The sequence below is a fragment of the Capsicum annuum genome, chromosome 12, assembly GCF_002878395.1.
Source record: "Capsicum annuum cultivar UCD-10X-F1 chromosome 12, UCD10Xv1.1, whole genome shotgun sequence".
Taxonomy (NCBI): domain Eukaryota; kingdom Viridiplantae; phylum Streptophyta; class Magnoliopsida; order Solanales; family Solanaceae; genus Capsicum; species Capsicum annuum.
Genome location: NC_061122.1, coordinates 88,588,963 through 88,609,818, shown reverse-complemented (window position 1 = coordinate 88,609,818; position 20,856 = coordinate 88,588,963).

Genomic DNA, 20,856 nt, shown 5'->3' with positions numbered 1-20,856 from the left:
TTCATAAGTAGAGTTTGGGGAATAGATTATTTTGTGCTTTCTACGATAAAAACTTTTCTAACAAAATTTGCACTAAATAGAAATTCAGAAAACTTAAAAACTGATTTTGACCTTGCCTGCACGTTTGAATAATGACATATCAGTAAGATGCATAGATATAAAAAATTAAAATGTTACCGTGTTAAATAATGAATTCAAATACATGAATGCAACGTTAATAAAAGATGAAAATGGGAGCACTTGAAAATTAAACAAACAAAGCTGGAAAGATGTTGCACAGAGTTGCATAAGAATACCTAAAAATAAAGCTTGGAAAAACGATCATAAAATTAATGAAAAGAATTTGAAATTGTAACTCTTTTTATAGAAGTTTTAAAATAGACAAATAAAAGGATTCATAATATTTTTTTTACTATGAAAGAAAAAAAAAGACTCCGCTAAATAATAAAGGACTCAACTTTTATTTTTTGCTTTTCCATATATAAATATATTGATGTTGATTTCGTTTAAACCTAGAGAATTCATAGGAATATGGTTTTATTTGTATCTTTCCTCCCAAAAAGAGCATATACTACGTACACTATTGATCTTTAGTTACTAACTTGTAGAAAGTTAGGAGAATTGTACTCCTAATGCACTTTGTACAGTTGTAACCTACCTTTTCCAATATATGGTTACAATTTTCTTACCAAAAGTAATGACAATTATAACAAAAATCAAAGGCGGTAATTTTTTTTTATTCACGCACACATAAAATATTAAAAAATATTTTAATAATACTTTAAGAAAAATAGTGATGATAGTTTAGTTTATTGCAAAGTCTTTTAATGAAGGACAAAACGTTCAAATCACTTTTTTAAGGATCTTTACACTTTTAATATATTATAGATTATAGATAAATATAGATTATAGATAGATATAGATTATAGATTACTCATACCATATTGTAGAACGCTTTAATTTTAAATCTTGTAAAAATATTTAATTAATAATTTAAGGAAAATATATTATCAAATAATAATAATAATAATAATAATAATAATAAGTAAATTAAAAAATTACAATAACAATATTAGATTAATAGTAATAAGTTATCTACTTATTTTATTATTCCTTTTTCCTTTTGAATGTGTTACCCAAAAGAACGTGCACTTCTTTTTCATGTTTTTCCTCCTCTTTTACCATATATTTTAGGACTTATAATTATTAATTTTTCTAATAATTCTTACCATGTATTTTATTGTATCATATATTTTAATATTTCTTTATTTTTAAAACTTACCATATATTTTAGAACTCCTTATTTAGAATATTATAAATATAATTAAATAATAATTCTACGAATATAGTAAAATGACCATTTTATCTATTGTAGGGATTTTTAATAAAGAGCAAAAAATTCAAATAACTTTTCTAAAGGTCTCCACACTTTAAATAGATTATAGATTATAAATATAAATATAGATATAGATTATTATTATTATTATTATTATTATTATTATTATTATTATTATTATAACGTGTGTCCCTTATCATATTATAAAACCTTTACTAGATTATTTGAAAAGTTGAATTATAAAATAGATTATGTTGATAATAACAATATTAATTATATCATTTATAATGTAATTCCAATAAACACTTATGATCAGTGTCAGTAGCATATAATAAGAAACCAGTTGAATGCATTTCTGTTGGACTAAAGAACAAAGACATATAAGATTAGCTCCATAAAGGACATAACTCCATCACCAGCAAAAGATTGAAAATTATGCTTCTCTTATTGATGCTAGCTACATAAATAAATTCAGATCAAACTGCTTATATTTCAAGGTATAACTGTATTGTTATGCATGTAAAAAGTCGCTTCAAAAATTCTACTTGTTGCTTGAGAAGTATTTGTACAGCTTCGAAGACTTTACACAACATATAATTGAAATCAATATTCGTCTATTCAAAAAATCTTCCAAGCAATGTTGCTTGAATTCTATAAATATGTTAACGCAATCGTGTCAGATTCTCTAACTTACACTACTTTCAAAAGAGGCGATATACAACCATCAATATTTTTTTTTAAGAATTCGAACAATATAATTCTAAGTAGTCGATCATGGTCCTTTTAACAATATCAAAGATTGAAAGTAGCAAACTTTACACGAATCCACACTCCAAATAAAGAAAAAGACACTCCTCATCATCACCTTCTAGAAACTTCTTTTCATCCTCCTCTTCCTCCCCCAACAACCTAGTCGCTAGCCTCTCCTTCCTACCTATACCCCTTTTCGTCCTAATCTTAATAGTAGCCTCCGCCTCTGTTGTTGCTATCGTTGCGATAAAAATTGAAAGTCATAGGAGCTTAAAACAAAATTAAATCTAACACGAAACATAGATCCTAGAAACCACTAAAACCAAGGCTACATAGCCAATATTATCAACTAAAGCTTCAAATCACATTATATCAAACTAAGAATCAAATCATAAAAAGAAAATAATTTTTCTTTAAATAATATATACTATCATGACATACTTTAATTATATTAATTTGTCTTGTTTTTGCGATAGATAATCAAAACACCACAATCACAATTTAGCTCCTTAATCAGTCGATTTAATGAACGTTACCATGGCTTGAATGCGTCACTCAGATTATAGAAGGTCCGAGGACGATTGTTTTGAAACAACGACAATAACATACCTAGTGAGATCTCATAAATAGGGTCTGAGGAGTGCGGGTGTATGCAACCTAGAGAGGTGGTTTCGTTAGACTTTTTAGTTGGTTGGCATATACTTTTTTTTTATAAGGTAACTTGTTGTTTGGCATATTCTTCTTAATGAATGTTCTGGTGTTGTTAAAAAAGCACTTTTTGGATCACCGAATTAGCATTCCTTGACGTCTCCCTATCCAAGACTGATGCAACTTAAATCATAAAAGGTGAATTCTTTTAGTTATTTAGGATAAGTTGAATGTACATATATAATATAGATCTATTTTAGTACAAGCCAATGTTTGCACAGTAACAACAACAACAACAATCATAACATTCATAATAATAATAAAAATTACACTAAATTTGATGAACTATATTCCAGTATTTTTTTGATAAAATTCTTTGCGTTCTTTATAAAAAATAATTTTGTTGACAAGATCACCTGTGTAATATTCAATGTATTTGTATTGCATGCAGTAATGCTTGCACCATTTCCCAGCCATAAAGAAGTTGGAAATAGTCATTGAACTATGAAGACCTTCCCTAGATCATTACCAGAACAACATCACAAAGCACTTTTCAAAGAAACTTCTTCTGTTGTGGTTCGGTTCTGAATATAAAAATACTTGATCTGACTTACTTTTACATAGATGTACTCTGTAGATCAGTAGAAAGTTGTTGGTTTACTCGAGTTGCTATGGTGGAGGTGGCTAGCAACTCATTGGTAAATACTTGTATCTCTCGTTTTTCGGAAAGATTCATGCTTTAGTTTATGCTTGAAATGGGCAGAAACCCTTCTTGATTTAGAATCCTTCATGGGCAATTTGAATGTCGATGATGAAATAAAAATTAAAAATCTGGGATTTCTTATATTGTGTACTTTGGCGTAAATAATAATTCACATTAGTTAGGACTCCTACTTTGAAGGAAAAATAAAAACTAAAAAGTAAGGACTCCTTATATTATACAGTTTACTTTGCCAATATCAATTCACGTACAGGTAATCCTATTATTGTTTATACTTTGCCAAAAATAGCCAAATTTAAATAAGCAAATATAAGTTCTTAATTGATCAAAATTCTACTTTGTCAAAAATAGCTAACACTCCTATTGTTGTTTATACTTTGCCAAAAATAATCAACTTTAAATTGGTAATTTTAAGAGTTTTTAATTGATCAAAATTCTTCCTAACTCATTATATTTTAGGAGTTAATATTATAATCCATATTTTAAAAAAAATAAATTATAATCCATATTTAAAAAAAAAAAAAAGATAAAATGATGATTTTGTTTAAAGAGGAGGATTTTAATGAAGAGCAAAAAGTTTAATTCACTTTTCTAAAGGCCTTCACATTTTTAATATATTATCTATTATAGATTATAAATTATAGATATATAGAGAAGATGGTATTGAGATGGCTGGCAGAGTTATGCTAGATCAGGTTACTCCAAATCAATTTCAGAGAAGACTCACCGAGACAAGAAATTCTGAACTTGTACAACATATTTTCTCTTCTTTTTTCCCTTTTATTTTGGGTTCACATATGAGTTACAAAACCTGATTCCATGTGTTCATGGGTAAAATATTTAAGAATTGAGATAGATATAAATGACATATTCCATATTATAAAAGGTTGACAAAGGGAAAAAAAATATTGTAGTTTTATCTTCTCCTTTCTTAACTAAATAAATAGGAAATTATTTTAGGGAGACTTTCAAAAATATCTTAGGTTTCAGCAAAATGGAAGTGTTCTTAGCTTAATTTTTAAAATTATATTTATAGTATTTTTTTCTCTTTTTCCTTCTTGCTTTTTTTTCTTTCGTTTCCTTCTTTCTTTTCCTCTCTTCTATCTCTTGCCTCTACTTTTCTTTCTTCTTCTTCTTCTTCTTTTCTTTTTTCTTGTTTTTCCTTTTTATTTTTTTTATTTCTCTTTTTTTTTTGTATTTTATATTTTATATTTTTTATACTTTCAAAAAATAGGGTTACGTCGAGTACATGTCACAGATGATGATGGATACATTATAATCACTCATTCTGTTTGTATTCGCCATTATTTTTGTTGTTTTTATTTAATTTTTTTTCTATTTTTATTTTTTATTTTCATTTTTTTCTCTATTCTATCTATAACTTCTATTTCTCTTTATTCTTTTTTTTCTTTTTTTGAATTATTTTTTAGTATTTTTTTATTTTTGTTTTTGTATATTGATATCTAATTTTTTTCTTCTTTTATTTTTCCATTTTTTGGTTCTTTTCTTCTTTTTCTTTTTCTTTTTTTACTATTTTTATTTTTCATTTGTTTTTTTTCTCTTTTCTATCTGCAACTTCTATTTCTGTTTCTTTTCTTTCTTTTTTTTTAATGTTTTATGTCTCTTTTCTTTTAATTTTCTTTTATATTTTTTGTATTTCTGATAAATATGGCTATGTCAAGCATAAACATAGGTGATAACGAAAATACCACAATTGCTTATTGTATTTGTATTCGAACTATTATTTATGCTCTTATATTCATTGATAAAATTGTATTTGTATTCTATAGTTAACGCTTGTATTTGTATTTGTATTTGTATTTTAGAGTTCACATTTGTATTTATATTTTGTATTCGCACTTGTATTTGTATTTTATACTCCACACCGTTATTTATATGTTTGTATTTGTTGATACAATTGTATTTGTATCATAGTTCACGTATGTATTTGTATTGATATTTTATAGTTCGTATTTGTAGTTGTATTTTATAATTCACACTCATATTTGTATTTTATAGTTCTCCCCATCATTTAAATTATACAAAATTTGTACGTGTATTTTAAAAAATTTTCGTATTTGTATTTTATTGTTGACTACATATTATATTTGTATTTTATGGTTTCGTTTTATTTGTATTTGTATTTGTATTCTATTTTCATCGATACACTTGTATTTTTAAAAGAACTATTTTGTATTTGTATTTATAAATTGACCACATATTGTATTTGTGTTTGTAATTCACTTGTTTCATTTGTTTTTATTTGGATTTGTAGTCGACAAAAATATTTGTATTTTTAAATAATTGAAAAAGAATTATAATTTTTCTTTCTACGAACACTTGTATTTATATTCATTGATACAAATTGTATTTTATTAATCAAATTGAACAATACAAATATAAATGATAAATTATAAAAATCCAAATGTTATATAAATACAAATGTTACATTTGTATCAAATGATACATGTTTATACAACTTGAGTTATACACATACAAATGATACTTATTTATATACAAATACAAATGATAACCTTGACACACAAATACTAACGATACATTTGCGTAGAATGACACATTTAATATTGATATATTTTAGACTCAAGTAAATACAATTAATCCATATATTTATTTATATACAAATACAAATGATATGTATTCACGGATGAACTATTTAAATAAAAATAATAAATTTATTTAAATTATATAGTATGATACGAACAAATATAAAATACGACAAGACCCACAAAAATGAGAGAAAAGAAAAAGAACGAAAACAGAAAGAAAAGAAAATTTTAAAAAGGTCAAAAAAAAAATAGATTATTATTTTTTTCTCTTTTTTTCATTTTTATTTTTTTCATTTCTTTCTATCTCTAACTTATTCTCTATCTTTTTTTTTTTGGTTTGATTTTTATACTTATTTTCTTTCTCATTTTTTGTATTTTTAAAAATATAGCTACTCGCACAAGTCATGGATGATAATGTAAATATCACCAGTGCTTATCGTATTTGTCTGCACACCACCATTTATATTTTTGTATTTGTAAATACTATTAGATTTTTATTTGTATTTGTATTTTAAAGTTCGAGTTTGTATTTGTACTTTATAGCTCGCATTTGTATTTATATTTTATAGTTCGCACTTGTATTTTGTATTTGTATTTGTAAGTTGACCGCATATTGTATTTGTATTTATAATTTCATTAGTTTATATTTGAATTTGTAGTTGACAACATCTTTTGCATTTTTAAATAATTGAAAAAGAATTATTTTTTTCTATGAACACTTGTATTTATATTCATTGATATAATTTATAATTTTATTGATGCAAATTGAACAATAAAAATAAATATAATAAATTATACAAATACAAGTATTACATTTATATCAAATGATGCATGTTTATATAACTTGAAACATACGCAAACAAAATGATACTTGTTTATACACAAATGAAAATATAAAATTTAAAATACAAATACCAACGATATGTTTGTATTGTATGACACATTGTAAATTTATTTATTTTAGTTTCAAGAAAATACAATTAATCAATATACTTATTTGTATACAAATACAAATGATAAATTGTACTTATTCACGACTAAACTATTCAACTACAAATAATAAATTTAATTAAAATATATAGTATTATACAAATAAATATAAAATATATAGAATACAACAACAACAAAAATATGAGAGAAAAAGTGTAAAAAGAAAAAGAAAAAAAGGAGAGAAAATGACCCACAACACGAAAAAGAACGAAAATAAATCAAAGAAAATATAAAAAAAATACTGCAAAGAAAAAAGAAATTAAAAAGGATGAAAAAAAAATATGAAAAGAAAAAAAGTAAACAAGAAAAAAATGAAAAAAAACAAAAAGAATCCCACCACTACTAATTCCAACATTACTAATACACCATATTCAGTATTATCTTATACACTCTACCAATCGACTCCTAAGTGCTTATCAATCAATCATAAGGGACATATATTCAATGTCTTCATTTGCAATTATTGGTGCCAATAAAGACACATTTTTGTTCTTGCAAATAATCCTTTTGCATATTAATTTTACAAAAAATTAGCCTTGAAAAAAGTATTGGAGGGCCCACTTTATACCAAATAGGAGTACTTAATACCTATAAAATGAAAAAAAAAAAAAAAAAAACTACTTTCTCCATCTCATTTTATGTGTTGTCATTTTTTTTGTTCGTCCCAGAAATAATATCATCTTCCCTTAATTGGTAACTATTTAAATGTAACGATCAACTTTTTGATGAAACATGTGAATTGTGTGTTTTTGTGTGATTTGACTTTTTTTACCCTTTCCCATAGTTGCATTATGATATTTCTGGGGTGTGGGGTGATTTTGGTACCATTTATGCAATATTATAATTTTTGATGGCTTCGAGAGCATTATTTTGAATTTATGTAATATCTTTTGATCCGTGCAACGGATGATTGAACGGGCTACGCCAGTATCGTTGAAATATCAATTTTAGGCTAGGTAGACCTTTGGTTCGGGTTTAAGTGCACCAGAACTCATTTTGACCTATTGGTCAAAAAATTAAAGATATGGGGCCCACATTTCATCAAAACGACCTCGTATGGAAAATTCAACTTTGCTAGAAGATCCAAAATGTTGATTTTAGGGTAGTAACATATTTGGTGTGATTTACGGCTTTTAAATCTCATTTCGACCCTTGATTTGGAAAATTATGATTTTGGATTTCGGGGATCAATTTTATGAAAATGATATTTTTTTGAAAATCTAATATTGCCATTGAGTATGAACCGTTGAATTTAGTGTGGTTACATAGTTCGTTTGCATATATCAAACTTCAAACGAATTTCGAACACCCCTTGAAGTTCGTTTGGACTTAAAAATCTGGTGCACCTGGCTGCTGGTGCAACTAAGAAATTTAAAGGGTAAATCGCATTCCCCAAGTGCAATTTATGCCTTATTATACCTGGTACTCGAGTATAGTATAAATAGCCATTTTATCCAATTTTTGCTCATTCTTTCACCTTCCTCTTGAGAGTTAAAGCCTAAAATTAGTATGAGAGATTAAAGTAAAACTTGTGGGTGTTTGAAAGATAAATTAATATCTATTTCTTAATTCTCTGATGGATTTAAGGTAAGAAATCACCCCTTTTCTTAGTAATTAGGGCTTGATTTTAGACCCTAATTTCACTTATTTTCACTTAAATAATATTTTAATCTTATAATTACTAGATTTTTATCAATTTAACCTTCAAAACAACTCTGATTCTTGATTTTAACCCAAATTTCAAAGATTTTATCCGATAAAGCTTAAAAATAGTTTTTCTTCTATTTGAACCTCATTTTTTACTCGATTTGACTTGGATTTTCAGATGTAGGTTCCTAAAAATATGAAAAATAAATTTTTGAAGTAAATTTATGATTTTTTCCTTCTTTTTTGAAAACTCATTTCAAGCCCAAATCAAAAGCAGTCATTATGGGTGTCGTTGGATTTGTTTTGACGTGTAAACTTCATATTTGATGTTTTTAGTAGATTTAGGGACCATTCATGAGGAGTCATGTAATGCTCTGAGTCTGTACCCTGGACGTTGCACGGTGCTTATGACCCCGAAGGACCACAATCTAATTCATGACTGATATCTACTGTGAGCACTGAAAATATGATACTGTAATAATGCAGAAAAATAGGCTGAAATACCATAAGGTTCAAAACTAAAATACTGATAAAATATAACATTTGTGATGATATCTGTAAAATTGTAAGTTGTCTGAAAGTCCAGTCTAAAAAGCCTCTAACTGAACTATCTGAAAGTGGAGTTGATGGGACAAGTCCCCAACTAACTCCGACTACTGAAATATTGAATCTACTGTAATAATGAAATGAAAAAATATCCTCGATGGATGAGGACTTATTATTGAATCTGAAACTGCTAACTGAGTCTGAGTCTGTCTATGTATGGTTAGGAACCTGAGCGTCCGAACCTATGATATGAGACATCATAGAACAAAGAAAAAATATGCATCAATACGTGGAATATACTGGTATGCTAGATGGGGTAAGGCTGAATGCAAGGGTTCATATGCATGAACAATAATTGACTGAAATGATATAGAGTAACTAAACATGAGAGTACATGGATAATCTGAAACTGCTGTAAATACTGAGTATGCAATACTATGCATATATGTATACTGTAACTGAGCTTTTCTGAAGCTAAGTACTGAGTTTTGATACTGAGTAACTGATAATCTGAGTTACTTATACTGATTGACTGTATGTGACAGTCCTGATTTTGTAAAACTGAACTGAGTTCTATTCTGAAGACTGAGACTGAAACTGTGGGAGGTAATCATCTAATCGACATGCCCCTTTTCTGAATAGATTTGAGGGCCAACCTATAATCCCAGTTGAAAGGGTATCAGTACCGTGCCACGAGTAAAGACACTGAAGAGTCACCCTCTACTGGAAGGTGCCCTGAACGAGAACGGTGGTACCCTCTACTGGCAAGTAAAGAACCTCATCAACCCTCAACTGACAGGTTGATAACTCAACCTACGCTGGCTACGTAGTTCCAAAATATAAGGATTGCTTCTAAGGATCACACCCTCTACTAGCAGGTGAGTCCCCATTCTTGGGCTCACACGATGCTGAATCCTACTCCCGACTGAAAAACACTTAACTGATTATACTAAACTGAACTGGTCTGATATTGAGTTTACTAAGTTTTCTTGAGTTCTGTAACTGACTGAGGGTACTACTGATCGTAACATGACTGATACTATTCTGTAACTAACATTGGCTCTAGGAAAATAGCTAAATTGTTGGGTATTAAATACTCCCAGAACTCGATATCATAAAAAGTAAAGCATCACATGATCTTGCAAAGCATAACAATGTACACATGTTCATATTTCATCTATAGAGACATTTTATCAAACACTTGTAGGGAATAAAATTGTACATATACTAACATGTTATGATTTCATCACTTTATTCACATGGACATTCTATCAAACACTTGGGGAGCACAACTTCATGCACATAATCATGGTTAACATATAAGCATGGCAATTACAATGCCCAAACTTGTAATTTCATAGGTTTAACATGCAATTCATATAATTCCCCCTAAATACTATCCTATTTTCATGAATCTTATTATAATCATGGATTGAAAATACCAAATTAACATCATAGACACATTAATCACTTTGTAAATGCAAGGGTTTATTAAGATAATGACATATTCATCACGCATGCTATTCAATTTCATGAAACTTGCACTTAAATCATGGATTGAAACCTAACTAATATCATGATTATGAATTCAATCTAATTCAAACATGGAAATCATAAATCTGAGATCTTGTATGTTTAAAAAGGGATTCTTGGACTCTATGGGTGAAAGAAACCCATAGATGAACACCTAACATACCTTAGAAGATTAATCCTTGGAGGTCTTAGGGAAATTCTTGAGTTTTAGCCTTGATTCTTAAAGCTAGGGTTTTTGTCTCTTGAGAGAGAAAGTATTTCATTTGGGTAAGAATGAGTGAATAATGAGCTAATAGGGTATTTAGGGGCTTAATTTCGTGTTTAGACTAATTAGGACTATGGAAAAAGACCCAACTACTCCTGGGAAGATTTAAAAATTCATCACTGAAAATCTGATTTGGGATCCTGGCGCGATGTTATTGCACCGTGTCGCTGGAAAATGACAATTGGGAACTGAGGGCCTGGCGCGATGTGGTTGAATCGCGGTGCCCCTTTGATTCTGAATTTTGGACTTAGCGTGATGCAGTAGAATTACATTGGAACACTGAAAAAGGATAATTGTGAACTGAGCCTATGGAGCGATGCGCTAATATCGCGATAGAGCACTGGAAAGTGACAATTGCCATTTGGCTTGGCTCCGCGATGCGCTGACGTTCCAAATGGTATACTATCTTACAAAAATGGCTCTAACTCTTTACCCGGGTATCGAATTTGGACAAATTTTATATCGTTGGAAAGCTAATTGAATTTCCTATGTAATAGCAGGCTCTAAACTGAAAAAATACTGAGTATTTAGAATTTTTTATATGGGATTACTCATGTACTACGACTTAAATTAAGCTAGAAAAATATGGGGTATTACAAGTAAGGCTTAGGAGTAAAGTCTTGGTTGCGGTATTTTGACTTTTGAGGTAGGTTATAGGTTAGCTCTTATAGATTGGGTTGGGTAGTAAATTATGGTACAAAATGTATGTTAATAGTGGGAACTAATCATGAAAAATGTCTATCTATGTGTTGTACCCTTGTGGGAGCCTATATGCAATGTAATTGGTGAAATTAAGATGTTATGTGATTTATGTTACAGTGTGGGGTCCTATGTGATGATGATAACCTTGAATATATGTGAATAATTGTATTATTTTGTTGAAATGTCTAATGTGGTATTATTGATGTGTTGTGATATATTCATACTTGTTGTATGAGACATGTGGAGATTCATGGATGAAACAAAAATAATGAGTGAATATTGGCTCATATGGTTGTGGAAATGTATAGTTGTGGTTAGTTGTGGAAATATATCATTGTGATTTTTGTGAGAATTACATTCTCATATCATACTCATTCATGAAACATCAGTGCCACCGCGGCAACATCTAAGAAACACAGGCAATACTTTTTATAAAACCCTCTCTGAGGGAAGTATCGGGGATGAGATATTGTAACACCTTATAAAACCCTTCCCGAAGGATGTTATAGGGAGGAGATAAGGGATACGTGGATTGTATACGGGTTGACGAACCCCTCATGGGTCCTTGCCTTCGTAGGTGTATACGGGGGTTATGCGACTGCGATGTCCCGAAGGTTGTGCGACAAACTCATGCATCATCATAATCATCATATACATTGAACTTACTTTATTATATTTATGTTGTGTTGTATTGTCATATTGACATGTTATCTATGTATTTGTCTTACGTTTCTTTACTTGTATTTAATGATCTTGTATCTTTATGTTCTCTCTTATTCTACTTATATGTGAAATAATGCATACTTATGATCTATTTTTGTGTGGTGTTGCAATATATATAATATATTAGAACTGTTAGTGCAAGCGGTGTGAGCTATCGCTGTGGGATATTTTTTTATTACAGGTACCGTGCCCTTCATGTATATTTTATATGCTATATTTTCTACTTTGCTCGATCGGCCTAAGATACCTATAGAGTACAAGTGGACCGTACTCACTCCTACTTTACCCTTTTGGTGCAGCTTTAGGGCTGGGTGTGCCATAGACTAATTGATTTCAGACACCTTCAAATTTCTTAAGGTAGCGGTCGGACATTCATATGTCCGGAGTCACCTCTATCTTTCTGTATTATTTATGCCTTTATTAGCGTTTGGAGACAAATATTTTTCTTTGTCTTATTTTTCTGATGTATTTAACTCTGGGATTGTATTAGTAGTTCTTATATTATTGACACCAGGTTTTGGGAGTTATGGTTGCATGTGTTGATTTTATTCTTTTTGCTTTTATTATATCTATGTGGTTAGACTTTATTTTAGAAGCCTTACCTTGGGGGCATTTTTGTCCTTTTATCGTGTATATTAGTTTGGGTGAGAGTCTTACTTGTCAAGATTTATCCGGACAAGTGCCGTCATGACCTATCAATTTTTGGGTCATGATAAATTTATATCTGAGCAGCCAGGTTTCATTGGTCTCAATAGTGTAATAATAGGATGTCTAATAGAGTCTCACAGATTGGTACATAGACATCTGTATCTATCTTCGAGAGGCTATAGGATGTCTTTAGGAAACTTTTCTTATTTTATTCCTTATCGTATGAAGTTTTTTCATACCTTGTGTTTTGAGTTATGTTTCACTCTTTTTGTGCGGATGGTGTTGCTTATACGACCTATCAGTTGAGAGATGGTGCTAGAGATTGGTGGAGGTTTCTTGTAAGCTGTAGACCCCATGATTCTCCTTAGATGACTTAGGATCAATTTGTTAATGCCTTTTGGAGAGATTTGTGCCTTTTAGTTTGAGAGATACTATGCAGGACGAGTTTGATCATTTGGAGCAGGGCTCTATGATAGTTGCTGAGTATGAGGCACACTTTTATGCCTTGTTTAGATATTCTTATGATAGAATTTTTACCAAGTCTGAGAAGGTTTAGAAGTTCGTGAAGGGTTTGGATATTTTCTCTTCAGTTGGCTACATCTCAGATAGTTGTGTTTGGAGCTTCTCTTCAGAGTATTGTGGATCATGCTAAGATGACAGAGGATATTCTTAAGGCTCTAAGAAGGCGTGATGTTTTGGTGAGTTGTGGAGTCAGACCTCTCAAGGAAGAGATTTTAGAGGTTCTTATGGATACCATAGTAGGCCAGTGTAGGCAGCTTTACATAGTTCAGGTGGTGGATCTTCTATTTCAGCAGCTTAGGGTAGTCGTTCGGGCCTAGTTGTACCTTTTTCTGTTGAGACTGATCGTAGAAGTTGCTATGTGTGTGATGAGATTGACCATGTGGCTAGGGACTGTCCCTGCTGGGTGATTTAGGCTACTTCTATTTCTACTGTGAGAGGTAAGAGTACTACTTGAGGAGTGAGAGGTAGAGGTGGTAGAGCCTCAGATGGTGGTTGTGGGGCTACTTAGCCAGTTGGGGGTCGTGGTCAGTGTTATGCTATACCATCTAGACCTAAGGCAGAGGCTTCTGATGCTGTGATTACATGTATCATCCCTATTTGTTTTAGACCTATATCTGTATTATTTAATCTTAGATTGACTTTCTTCTATGTGTATGTGTATTTTTCTTTGGGTTTTGATTCTGTTAGCGAGGCTCTTGCTATTCCTATTTGTGTATCTACCTCGGTTGATGATTCTTTAGTGGTGGATCAATTACTTCAATCTTGTGTTATGACCTTTGTCGAGCGTGAGACTTTGGTAAACTTGCTTGTGTTAGATATAGTCGATTTCAATGTTATTTTGGGTATGGATTGGTTGCCTCCTTATCATGCTATCTTAGATTGTTTTGATAAAATTGTGACTTTAGCTTCTCCAGGTGTGTCAAGGATAGCTTGGAAGGGTGCACTTCATTCGGGTCCTAAGAGAATTATATCATAAGTTCAGGCTCATAAATTAGTTGAGAGGGGATGTTTATCTTACTTGGCTCATATTAGTGACACTAGTGTTGTTTCGCCTCCTTCCTTACATTCTATTTGTGTCTCCGTGAGTTTATGGATGTGTTTCCTACGAACTTGTCTGGTATGCCTCCGGATTGAGATATTGATTTTGCTATTGATGTTGAGCCAGGAACCAAGCACATTTTGATTCCTCTTTATAGGATGGCCCCAGTAGAGTTAAAAAAACTAAAAAATCAGTTGCAGGAGTTATTAGATAAGGGATTTATCCGACATAATATTTCATCTTGGGTGTGCCTGTCTTATTTATAAAGAAAACAAAGATGGGTCTATGCGGATGTGTATTGATTATCGACAGTTGAATAAGGTGATAGTTAAGAATAAGTATCCTTTTCTCGCATTGATAATTTGTTTGATCAACTTTAGGATGTTGCAGTATTTTTGAAGATTGATTTGAGGTTAAATTATCACTAGTTGAGGATTAGAGTTTCGAATGTTTTGAAGATAGCTTTTCAGACTCTATATGGTCATTATGAGTTCTTGGTTATGTTTTTTGGGTTAACCTATACCCCTGTCACGTTCATAGAGTTGATGAACTGGGTGTTCCGATCGTATCTCGAGTCATTTATTATTATATTTATAGGTGATTTATTGGTGTATTCCAAGAATGGGATTGAGCATTTGCAGGTTATGCTTCAGAGATTGAGGGATCAGAAGTTATATGTGAAGTTCTCTAAATGCGAGTTTTTATTGGAGTTTCTTTCTTTCTTGGGTAATATGGAGACTAAGGAAGGTATTATGGTTGATGCAACCAAGGTTGCAACGGCTCGTGATTGGGCTAGACCTACTTCGTCTATTGAAATTCAGAGTTTTATTAGTTTGGTTGGTTATTATCAGTGTTTTGTTGAGGGTTTCTCTTTTATAGAAGCTTCTTTGACTAAGTTGACCCAGCCAAAAAAAGATTTTCTTTCAGTGGTCTGATGCTTGTGAGACGAGCTTCCAAAACCTTAAAAATTTATTGACTTCATCTCCTATATTGGCTTTGCCTTGTAGGGTATGGGCTTTATCATATTTTGTGATGCTTTAGATATTGGATTAGGGGTAGTGTTAATGCAAGAGGGAAGGTGATTTCTTATGTATCTCATTAGTTAAAGCCCCATAGGAGGAGTTATCCTACCCATGATTTAGAGTTGTGTTTGCCTTGAAGTTGTGGAGGCACTACTTATATGGAGTCTGTTGTGAGATCTTCTCAGATCATCATAGCCTTCAGTACTTCTTTACCCAGAGAGATCTTAATGTGAGGTAGCACCGTCGACTTGAGTTGCTTAAGGACTGTGACTTGGCTATTCTCTATCATCCGAGCAAGGATAATATGGTTAAGGATGCCTTGAGTCGTAAGTTGACTAGCATGGGTAACTTGGAACATCTTTTGACCCAGGAGAGATCTTTGTCCCTAGAGGTCCAGTCTTTAGCTAACTAGATGGTTAGGATTGATATTTTGATACCTAGGAGTGTTTTGGCATTTATGGAGGCTAGATCTTCTTTGATAGCTCAAATTTGAGCTCATCAATTTGATGATGTTGGATTAAGGTTAGTTTAAGATAAGGTGTTGGATGGGAAGGCTAAGAAAGCCTCACTTAATTCAAATATAGTTTTGAGGATTGAGGGTTGAGTTTGTGTGTCGTGTGTGGGGGTGATTGGATTAGGTTGATCTTAGAGGGGGCCCATTGTTCTATATATAACATCCATCCAGGTATGACTAAGAATTTCAAGATTTAAGACAACACTACTAGTGGGGTGGTATAAGGTGAGATATAGCAGGTTTTATGGCTTGTTACCTATGCTATCAGCAGGTGGAGGCCGAGTATATAAGTCCTGGTGCATTGCTTTAGAGGTTGCTATTCCCGGATGAAAGGGGGAACGAATCACCATGGACTTTGTGACTGGTTTGCCTCGTATATCTCATGGTTTTGACAGTGTTTGGTTCATCGTGGATCGATTGACCAAGTCAGCTTATTTTATTTTAGTTCAGGTCTCATTCAATGCTGAGAGGTTGGCCCATATCTACATTCGTGAGATTGTATATCTTCATGGTGTGCCAGTGTCCATTATTTCAAATCGAGGTTCTGTGTTCACGTCTCACTTTTGGAAGACTTTTCAGGATGAGTTGGGTACTCGAATTGATCTTAGCACAATATTTTACCCCATACTGATGTCCAGTCAGAGGGGACTATTTAGGTTTTGGAGAATATGCTCCGCGCATGCGTGATGGATTTTGGTGGCCAATGGGAGCGTCATTTGGCTTTGGCTTAGTTTGCATATAACAACAACTACCATTCCAGTATTGACATGGATCGTTTGAGGCATTGTATGGTAGGCATTGTCGCTCCCTAGTGGGTTGGTTTGATGTTTCAGAGGTGAGACCTCTAGGTACAGACTTGCTTCGTGAGTCTTCTGATACAGTCTGGGTCATTCAGGATTGACTTAAAGCAGCTCAAAATAGGAAGAAGTGTTATGTTGATAGTAGACTTTGTGCCTTGAGATTTGGTGTTGGTGATCATATTTTCCTTCGTGTTTCACCCATGAAGGGTGTGATCAGGTTTAGGAAAAGGGGAAAGCTTAGCCCCAGGTATATTGGTTCATTTGAGATTCTTCGAACTGTTGGTGATGTGGCTTATGAGTTGGCGTTACCCCCAGATCTATCAGTTGTTCATCCATTTTTTCATGTTTCTATGCTTTGCCGTTACATTTCGGATGAGTCTCATTTTATTCGTTAGGAGTCAGTTCAGTTAGATGAGTAGTTGTCTTTTGTTGAGGAGCCGGTCTCCATATTGGCTAGGGATGTTAGGCAGTTGCGCTCTAGATTGATCCTTGTGGTTAAGGTCCAATGGCGACATCTACATATATGTGAGGCTACTTGAGAAGTCAAGTCTGATATGCATAGTTCTTATCCCTAGCTCTTCGTTGATTCAGGTATTTTTTGCCTTAGTTTGAGGACGAACTAGAATTTTAGTAGTGGGTAATGTAACGACCAACTTTTTTTATAAAATATGTGAATTACGTGTTTTTTTGTGTGATTTGACTATTTTACCCCTCCCAATAGTTGCATTATGGTATTTTTGCGGTATGGGGGTGATTGTCATGGTTCCCGATGTATTTTGGTACCATTTATGCGATATTGTGGGTTTTTATGGCTTCGAGAGCCTTATTTTAGACTTATGTGAATATCTTTTGATATGTATGATGGATGACTAAACAGACCGCGGCATTAGCTCCGGAATATAGATTTTAGGCTAGGTAGACCTTTGGTTTGAGTCCCAATACATCCGAGCTCATTTCGACCTATTGGTCTGAAAGTTGGAAAATTAGAAATGTGGGTGTGGGACCCACATTTGATCGAAATAACCTTGGATAGAAAAACAACTTTGCCAGCAGATTCGAAATATCGATTTAAGGGTGATAACATATTTGGTGTTATTTTACGGCTTTTAAATCTCATTTCGACACCCGGTTCGGAAAAATACATTTTCGGGTTTTAGGGGTCAACTTTATGAAAATGATATTATTTTAAAAATATGATATCGCCGTTGAGTCTAGAGCATCAAATTTAGTGTGGTTACATAGTTCGTTTGCGTATATCGGACTCCAAATGATTCCGAACAACCCGTCATAGTCTGTTTGGACTTAAAAATCTGGTGCACCAGGTTGCTTGGTGCAACTAGGAAATTTAAAGGGTAAATTGCATTCCCCAAGTGCGATTCATGCCTTATTTTACCTGGTACCCGTGTACAGTATAAATAGCCCTTTTTATTCGGTTTTTGCTCATTCTTTCACTTTCCTCTTGAGAGTTAAACCCTAAAATTAGTTTGAGGGCTTAAAGTGAAGCTTGTTGGTACTTGGAAGCTAGATTAACATCTATTTCTTGATTCTCTTATGGATTTATAGTAAGAAATCACCTATTTTCTTAGTAATTCTTGATTAAATTCTCAAAAACTCAAAAATCTTAGGGCTTGATTTAAACCCCAATTTCACTCTATTTCACTTGAATAATATTTTCATCTCATAATTACTAGTTTTTCATCAATTTAACCTTAAAAACAACTCCGATTCTTGATTTTAACCCGAATTATAAAGATTTTACCCAGTAAAGCTTAAAATAATTTTTCTTCGATTTGAACCTCGTTTTTTACTCAATATGGCTTGAGTTTTTTAGCTGTAGATTCCTAAAAATACGAGGAACACATTTTTAAAGTAAATTTAAGATTTTATCCCTTTTTAAAAACTCATTTCGGGGATTCGTTTTGACCCCGAACCAAAAGTAGTTAATATGGGTGTCGGTGGTTTTCTTTTGACACATAGATTTTATAGTCGATGTTTTAGTGGAGTATCGGACCATTCGTGAGGAGTAAGGCTTTGGGAATAAAGTCTTAGTTGTGGTATTTTAGCTTTTGAGGTAGGTTATGACTTAACTCATTTAGACTGGATTGGGTAGTAAATGGTGGTACTAAATGCATGTTAAGGGTGGTAACTAATCATAAAAAATGGCTATCTATGTGTTGTGCCCGTGTGGGGGCCTATATGTAATGTAATTATTGAAATTGAGATATTATGTGATATGTGCAACAGCGTGGGTCCTATGTGATGTTGATAGCCTTGAATATATGTGAATAATTATATTAGTTTGTTGAAATGTCTAACGTGGTATTATTGATGTGTGTGATATATTCATACTTGTTGTATGAGACATATGAAAATTCATGGATGAAACAGAAATAATGAGTGAATATTGGCTCACGTACTTGTGAAATGTATAATTGTGGTTGGTTGTGAAAATATATCATTGTGATTGATTGTGAGAATTACATTCTCATATCATACTCATTCATGAAATATTAGTACCATTGTGGCAACATCTAAGAAACACTGGCAACACCTTTTATAAAATCCTCCCGAGGAAAGTGTCGGGGAGAAGATATTGTAATACCTTATAAAATCCTCCCCCGGAAAGGGATATTACTGGGAGGAGATATGAGATATGTGAATTGTATACGGGTTGATAAACCCCCATGGGTCCTGTCTTGGGAGGCTTGCCTCCGTAGGTGTATACGTGTATTGTGTGACTACGACGTTCCAAAGGTTGTGCGACGACCTCGTGCATCATCATCATATACATTGCACTTTCTTTATTGCGTTTATGTTGTGTTGTATTGTCATATTTTCTTGCCGTCTATGTATTTGTCTTACCTTTCTTTACTTGTATTTGATGATCTTGTATCTTCATATTCTTCCTTGTGCTACTTATATGTGAGATAATGCATACTTGTGTTCTATCTTGGTGTGTTGTTGTAATATATGTGATATATTAGAACTGTTAGTGCAAGCGGTATGGGCTACGGTTGTGGGACATTTTCTGATTGCTGGTGACGTGCCCTTCGCGTGTATTTTGTATGCTTTATTTTCTACTTTGCTCGATCGACATATGATACCTACTGAGTACAAGTGGACCGTACTCACTCTTACTTCACCCTTTCGGTGAAGCTTTAGGTTTGGGTGCGCCTCAGGCTGATTGATTTCGGGCACCTTCATATTTCTCAAGGTAGCGATTGGACGTTCTTACGTCTGGAGTTCACATCTATCTTTCTATATTAGTTATGCCTTTATTAGTGTTTGGGGACAGGTATTTTTTTGTGGTTATTTTTTTGATTATTTGACTCTGGAATTATATTAGTAGTTCTTATACCGTTGACACCAGATTTTGGGTGTTATGGTTGTATGTGTTGATTTTATTCTTTTCATTTTTATTATATCTATGTGGTTCGACTTCGTTCTTGAAGAATTACCTTGGGGGCATTTCTGTCTTTTTCCTGTATGTATCAGTTTGGATGAGAGGCTTACTTGTTAAAGTTCGTCGTGACAATTTCCATCATGACCTATCAATTTTTGGGTCGTGACATTAAAGATACAAAAAATAATTCTTGTAAGTTAATGACTAAATCTTAAAATTTTAAAGGAAGTTATTAGTTATGTTGTTGATTTATTTTATTTTAAAAAAAGAATAATAAAGTTTTGCAACGAAAAGACACAGTTATAATATGTCGACGGTGTTTTTATAAACAAATAATATTCTTTTTAAAATATAACAATACATATTATTTTCAATTCATCAAATCAAATACTGCATAAAAAAGAATTCCAGCATTACTAATCTCTGTATTACTAATCCCACTTCTACTAATCTCAGCATTACTAATACATTATATTCAGT